We start from the raw sequence: 8,348 nt of genomic DNA, 5'->3' as shown, positions 1-8,348 counted from the left end.
ATAGTAAATCATTCTTGGCACAGGGTTTTTAATTTGTTTTTCTTTGAAACCCAGTAGGGGCATTGGTGCTCTGCTACAGGATAACTCAATTTTAACACTTTTTATATATGTGTTAAAAATTTTAAGATTTTTAAGGAGCCTCTACAATAATAGATTTCAATATGTCCCTTTACAAAGCTTATGTTATTTATCCCTCCTGTGTTTCCTCCTTAATCTTGCCTTCCCTTAGGAAAATGCAAATTAAAACTACTTTGATATTTCATCTTACCCCACTGGAAATGGCTAAGATAAAAATGACAAATGATGACAGATGCTAGATGTGGCTGAAGGGGACAAACATTCAGTTCTGGTGGAGGTGCAAATTGTGTAGCCACTATGGACATCAGTGTGGCCATTCCACAAAAATCTAGAAACTGGTCTACCACATGATCCATGTATAACAATCTTGGGCATATACCTAAAAGGACTTCATATCCAACTATAGAGATACCTGCTCATTCAAGCTCACTGCTGTTGTATGTACAACAGCTAGGAAATAGAAAAAGCCTAGATTTCCACCAACTGATGAGTGGATAGTAAAAATGTGGAGTAGTTACACAATGTAATATTACATAGTAAGAATAAATGAAATTTGCAGATAAGTGAATGGAACTAGAATCGTTCTGAGTGAGATAATCCAGAAATCCAACAGACATGTTTTCTATCATTTACAGATCCTAGTTTTGAATCTCCAGATTTGTGTGTTTCATTTAGAATATCCACATAGGTCAGGTAATAAGTAAAGGCTCATGGTAGCATGTGGAGGGCTTCAAGGGAGGGGAGATACAGCTCAGTGGTAATACAGGATTAAAGGAGAATAATGTAACACTCTCTGCTTTTTACATAGATTCTATAGCTCAAAACTAAGGTCTTCAAATGTAGGAGGCAAGTGTTTTATTGAGTTGGCCATCTCTTCAGGTTCCTTCAACACACTCTTATGTGCCTCTGACTTGGTGCTATATAGCTAGACGCTAGTTTGGAGATCAGGACAGACAAGGGTTGATCTCTGCAGAGAGGCTTCAGTGGCCACTATGAAAAGACAGAAGCAATGTTTTCTTCTGCTCCTTTGGGCGACTACTTCTTGGTGCTTTTGGACACAGTTATAGATGTCTGTGTGTGTATCTCTTGTGCTCATGTATTTCAGCTGAAGTTTTATCCATTTTGCAGTTACTCAATTAGATAATTCCTCTAAACCTCTTAAATTACATTTTCAAAGAAGACATTCAATCAACACTCTTTTCACCCCAACTTCCCCCCAAAACTTAAGTCTCTCTCATCCTTCGCTCTCAACTGCATCGTAGATCTCTGTCCTAAACCAAATGTGCTCCAACATTAGCTCTCTGAAGCCCTGAATGAGTGACCAATCTCAGCTGTCAAGCTCCAACAATAAGCTGAGAAAAGTGGGCTTCGTGGAGAGAGTTTCCTGCACCCACAGTCTTGGTCTAATTAGGAAGCTCAAATAGCTTTCAGAGTTTCAGAGGATTACTTTCTTCATTGCAGAGCAGAAGGAGCTGCCGTTTATTTATCTCTTAATTTTCAGAAATAAAGCATTACAGATATTGAAGAGCCTCCTTCTTCTCCTCACCTCGTGCAGCAATTCCTTCTTTGGTACAAATGGTACAAATGTGCAATATACCATTGTCTTATGGTAGGAGAGATTTACCTCCTATTTATTTATTTATTTATTTATTTATTTATCTATTTATTTTTTAAATTACACTCATGATATTAATCACATTTGTGGTATTCATAGATTATATTTGCAGTATTCATTCAATTATATACATATTTTTTATGTATATATGTATATGTAAATATATATATATATATATATATATATATATATATTTAATTTTAAATGTTGAATGTCATTTCTTGAAGGGGGTAGGAGGTCTTAAATACAGGCTTACAGCACAATGGGAGGACCCCGGAGGGCAGAAGTTTGCTACTGATGTTTTACAATCTTGCATCTAAGCTGTTAACGCCCATTATTCAGGATACACAGACAAGGAACTTCTCTTAAGCATTCAGGAGGGTGGAACCTGGCAGGGAATTAGCACTGGGAGGATATCAAGGTCAAGGTCCACAAGCAAGGCAACAGTTACCCAAAACGGGGGCCAGGGCCCTGCAGGTCCCCCTTTTATTAAAAAATGAGCTTCTGACTTGGGCTGTGTGGGATGTCAGCAGGTCCTCTTACCTGTCATGGAGACACCTGCCCAGGCCACACAGGTGCTCTGTCTTAGGTTGGTGAGTGCCCCCCCCCAAGGCATTACCCGTCTCTGAATACTCATCATCATACCAGCTCAATAGTGTGTGAGCTGCATGGTTAATTGCTGCCAAAGATCTCAAAGTGGCACTGGGCTTGCAATCTGTGTGTTTGATACAGAAAACACCAACAGAGGTCCTATCTCACCCATAGCCAGTAGGCTAAAGGCAACTGAGCCATTCCTTTCCTTATCAAGCCATATTGTACGTTGGAGTCCTCGTAAGATAGTATTCCAAAAGCAACTGGAACTTGAGTTTATAAATTTATAATTTTCAAAGCCAATCGAGATGTATATAACTACTGAATTAAATTTATCATGCCCAATAGAATAAAAGATTACCTGTGGTAGCTACTTTTGTTGCCAGGGTCTCCACTGTGCTAGCTGTAGTAAGCAATTATGAAATGGTAATCCCAGAAACAGTAGCAGTGGTGTACGTCATTGTTATAACAGCAACAGCAGCAGCAGCAGCAATGTCAAATTCTCTTCTGGATTGTGTAGACATCCACTGGCATGGATACAACTCCAGGAACATGAACCACCAAGGCCCGTTTTTCTTGATCCCAGCATTACTTTGGCTGGCAGCTCTTCTGGAGAATCCAATCTCATGGCTACAGTCCCTAGGCTTATATTAATGCCTGCCAAAACTGGCCATATTGGGCTCTCAATCTCCATTGGCATCAGAAGGGTAGATTTTTTCATGATGACCCATTAGGTCTCTGTCATGTTGGGCTTCAGCAGCAGCCACAGGGTGCGTTCAGTGCTCAGGAATCCAAAGAGAAACCTCATTGTCCTGAGGAAAGACATAAACCAAACACCAGGGCCACACCAACACTAGATCAGGTCTCCTCCACGTGCTAGTAGAAAGATCCTTCCATCACTCCAGAGGGTGATTTGCAACAGGAGCCCTCCAGTGCTTATCTGCATCGGCTCCTCCAGCAGAATCCACTGATAAACTCCAGCAAAATCCACCGATATAAACATTTAAAATATATAAAACAAGGGAAAGAATAGAATGTGGAGAGGAATTATGAGTCCCTAGTTCTCTCTTTTTTAACTTTAGTAAAATGTTTGTTTGTTTAATATTTCAAATTTTTCTATTTTTATTCATTTTTTATTGTTTAAAATTTATTTATTTATTTATTTTTCTATTATCACCTTGATAGAGTATGTATTCTTATCTTAATAGTGAGATGTTTCATTGAGGCTTGCTCAGTAACTGAGTAAAACCAAAATTTATTATAAGCCACAGTCATCCTAGGGACCTCCATGATATATATATATATATATCTTCCATGGTTCTGTGGGTTGTAGTCTAATTGTTCTTTATTTTATATCTAGAATCCACTTATGAGTGAGTACATACCATGACTGTCTTTCTGGGTTTGGGTTACTTCACTCAGGATGATTTTTTTTTCTAGTTTCATCCATTTGCCTGCAAATTTCATGCTTTCATTGTTTTTTTCTGCTGAGTAGTACTCCATTGTGTATATGTACCACATTTTTTTCATCCATTCTTCAGTTGACGGGCATCTAGGTTGTTTCCAGGTTCTGGCTATTACAAATAGTGCTGCTATGAACATAGCAGAGCATGTATCTTTATGGTATGAATCAGCATTCCTTGGGTATATGCCCAAGAGTGGGATGGCTGGGTCTTGAGGTAGTTCGATTCCTAATTTTCTGAGAAATCGACATACTGATTTCCACAGTGGTTGTACAAGCTTACATTACCACCAACAGTGGAGGAGTGTTCCCTTTGCTCCACATCCTCTCCAACATTGACTGTCATTGGTGTTTTTGATCGTAGACATTCTGACAGGTATAAGGTGGTATCTCAGAGTCGTTTTGATTTGCATTTCTCTGATGATTAAGGATGTTGAGCATTTCTTTAAATGTCTTTCAGCCATTTGTGATTCTTGTTTTGTGAATTCTCTGTTTAGCTCTTTAGCCCATTTTTTTAATTGGACTGTTTAGTATTTTGAAGTCTAGTTTCTTGAGTTCTTTATATACTGTGGAGATCAATCCTGTCAGATGTGGGGTTGGTGAAGATCTTTTCCCATTCTGTTGGTTATCTTTTTGTTTTATTGACTGTGTCTTTTGCCCTGCAAAAGCTTCTCAATTTCTAGAGGTCCCATTTATTAATTGTTGTGCTCAGTGTCTGTGCTGTTGGTGTTATATTTAGGAAATGGTCTCTGGTGCCAATGTGTTCAAGAGTGCTTTCTACTTTCTATTAAGTTTAGTGTAACTGGATTTATGTTCAGGTTTTTGATCCACTTGGACTTGAGTTTTGTGCATGGTGACAGATATGGATCTATTTGTAATTTTTTACATATTGAGATCCAGTTCTGCCAGCACCATTTGTTAAAGATACTTTCTTTTTTCCATTGTATAGTTTTGGCTCCTTTGTCAAAAACCAGGTGTCCATATGTGCATGGATTAATGTCAGAGTCTTCAATTCAATTCCATTGGTCCGTATGTCGGTTTTTATACCAGTACCAAGCTGCTTTTATTACTATAGCTCTATAGTAGAGTTTGAGGTCAGGGATGGTGATGCCTCCAAAGGTTGCTTTATCATATAGGATTCTTTTAGCTATCCTGGGTCTTTTGTTTTTCTAGATTTACCTCCTCTTAACATGTACACATAAGACACATGTGGTATTACTTCCTGATTTGTTTTCTAACCTGTTTCATGTATACTGTTAAAGTGTCCCCCACCTATCACTTTATGCTCTTATCTCTTCAATTATCCTTTTATGTCTAATATTTTGTTTTTAAATTCAATCCCTTTTCCTTTTCCCTGGTTTAGATTAAGTTCTTCCCTGCAGAGCTGTCCTTCATCTGTGCAAGACATTGCCCTGACCGGGTCCTCTGAGTTGTTGCCTAAGTTTACCAAATATAAAGCTCTAGTGGCCATGGGCTTCCCACTGTGCACACACCTGCAAGGGCTCCTCCTGGGTAAACACTTGGGGGAGAAACTGCGGAATCTTAGGCTCTGAGGACTTGGATTTAGATTTGAGCAAACATTTTCAGAGTACCTTGTTCAGTTCTTGTAGCAAGATGTAGAGATGAATGGGTTAGGTTTTCCAGTGTCAACACTAAAGCTTTGTATTTGCCAGATTTTATAGATTTCCAACAACAATGGATTATTATCCAATTAAATCAGGGCTGGGAATGAATTGTGGACCATTCCTTCCATAAAGTATTCAAACAGGGATCCAGGCTTCATTGGTCAAGTCACCAAGTGAGCAAATGGGATACATGTGAATTTAAGTAATACAGATGCCTCTCATGCACGTTCTAAGAATATAATGAAACCTCATTTACTGAGCTATCCTTTAAAAATGTACAAATTGATGAAAAAATTAGGAAGTCTAGTTTTTTAAATGTGTCAATATGACCCAATGACAAATGGATATAAACTACAAGTTGCCAGGTCTCAACTCTCTGAACCTTTTGCATTTTGGAGATAGGTGAACCATAAATACAATCAAGAAATTAAAGGGAGGTCATTTGTGGATGGAGATTTTCCTTTGTGGACATTCCTGGAGTTGAAAATACTCAGTTATGCATGACCTTGCTTTCTCTTCTAGGTTGCTTCACCAATCTCTCGCTACCCCCACACGCATTCTTTTTCTTCTGAACAAGCACACAAAGATAAACTTGGGGCGAGTTCTCATTTGAATTATCAGTCTGTCTGCACTGGAGAAGCCTCTATTAATGAGGATTGAGGAAACTGAATAATTGATGTGTGTGTATTTCAGAGCTTAATTATCAGTAGAACTAATTCTCTTCTCTCTGTCTTTCACTCTGAGTTCATAGACACTGCCTTAGTGGTAGATCTGAAGGTCACACAGAATGCTTAGAAGCTGGGGCTCACTTGGCTACCTTGTCCTCCCTGGTTGACTAATGATGTCCTGATGTGTTCATGGCTAAGACTCTATGAGTTACTTACCCTCTTTCATAAGTAGAGCATGGGTTACAACCAGAGACGTACAGAACTGATGGAAATGAGATCTCTAGACTCCCGGTGTTCAGAACACGACAAAGGTGCCAAAGCATATTAAAATCCCTCCATCATTGGCAGATGAGTACTGACTGAAAAGCCAGCTGGGATGTGGTAACAAAATACCCACCTGCAACTGTTCTCAAGTCCCGTGAAGAGGAATAATTTTAACTTCACACCTGCAAAACCACTTGGTAACATGTAGCCCACTAAATGCAAGTAAAGCACATAAGCAGCCAAATTCTAGTGCAGGCTGCCAGGACTTTCCCAGCAAAACTACAGGGACTCTAGAACCAGAATTGCAAATGGCACCTGGCAGTGCGTGTTTTGTAGCTAAATGTCCCTGCCAGTGGTTCTCAAGCTTTGCTTACCTAGGAATCACCTGGAGAGCTTGTTAACACACAAAACACTGAGCTCTGGTCCCGTTCCTGATTCAGGACCCTGGGATGAGCCAGGCAATCTGCATTTTTAACGGTTCTAAGCTGCTTCAGAAGCTGTTGCTGCTGGTCTGGGTCCAGTCTTTGAGAGCCACACCCCGAGAAAGGTGTACAAACTGGAGCAATTGTAAACTCCTTAGCTGGGAACTCCTCTGCTTTGCAGATGTCACCAGAAGACAAAGATACAAGGAGGAAAAAAAACCAAGAGCCAAGAGAAAGGAAAATGATACAAAAGTGAAGTCTAGCCAGTCTGAGAGCCCAGCCAGCTTGTAAATACCCATGGGTTTTACTAAGGGAGGAAGGCATGCTCAGAGTCTAGAAGAGTCATAATCTAATGGAAGCCTTCAGCAGACAACTGTGGCAGAAATTTAGAAACACGGTTGAAGTCTGCTGCATGCACTTCATACAGAGGAGAAAGGCTCCTGGAAAGATTTCATCACTGCATTGTACAAAGATACTTCTCAGACAGCGGGACAGGCAAATGGAATTCTATCCTCCCAGCAATGTTGCCATAGTGAGGTTTCAGTCCCTCCATTGTCCTTGCCGAAGAGATACGATGCCATTTTGAACATAAATATTGAAGACTGAGGGAATCCAGTGAACATATTGGAATGATATCACTCACAGGTATTGGTGCTAAAGAGGGAACATGTTAGGTACACAAGGGAAAAGAGAGTAGTCCATTATTTTGTAAAGAGATAATTAGAAGTTGAAATAAAATAATAGACACTTTAAGATGAACCAAAAAATAAGGATGAAAGAGGGAGTGTGTAATGCACTGTGTCATATGTAATGCCATTTCCTATACTGATAACTCATAATGGAGTGACATTAGGAAATGAGGTATTATAATAAAAATGGAATGTGAGAGTGAAGCTTTCACAAACAGGGTTAGTTCTTTATAAAAATGGATAGGAGAGTAATCTCCCTGTTCCTCATCATTGAGAATGCAGCAAGAAGACAGCCAGGTATGAATACGGAAGATACCCTTGCTATCAATGTGTCTGTGAGCATCTTGATCTAGGATCCAGGAATGAGAGAAATACATTGTTGTTCAAGGCACTCACTGATAGTTTTGAGTTATAGAAGTCTAAGACTTCATAAGGTAATAATGAGTGGGAGGCAGATACCTCTGTGAGGTGATCTGTACAAAAGGCATGAGAGAGAGGGACCAGCGAAGAGAGAGATACTAATATAATCATTTCACAGAATTAAAACCAAGTAAAAGACTTAGAATTGAAAAATTAAACAAAACTAAGAAACAACTTAGAGGTGATGCTATGCCTGACCCATTGGCCGACCATATTAAAACCAGCAGCTGCTAAAATGTCAGATTCTCGGGCCTCTCACCAGGAAGAATCCATGTTATGGGGGAGGGGCACTTAACCCATGACCTGATGTGCAGTGAGGTCTGAGTTCCTGGTAAAGTCCATTCAGTACTCATGTCTTCTGATGTTGCTTGTTGCTCAGAAAATATATTAATGTCTTGCTTCTTCAAGAAACAGAAGACAGGCAGATTCATCCTCAGGTATTCCGCTCATGAAGTCTTCTATCCCTGAGAGGCAGCAGACAGAAGGCAGGGCTGGGAGGGAGATCTTTGGAGAA

The sequence above is a fragment of the Peromyscus maniculatus genome, chromosome 1 (genome assembly GCF_049852395.1).
Source record: "Peromyscus maniculatus bairdii isolate BWxNUB_F1_BW_parent chromosome 1, HU_Pman_BW_mat_3.1, whole genome shotgun sequence".
Classification (NCBI taxonomy): Eukaryota; Metazoa; Chordata; class Mammalia; order Rodentia; family Cricetidae; genus Peromyscus; species Peromyscus maniculatus.
Note: the sequence above shows the minus strand (reverse complement) of the source record.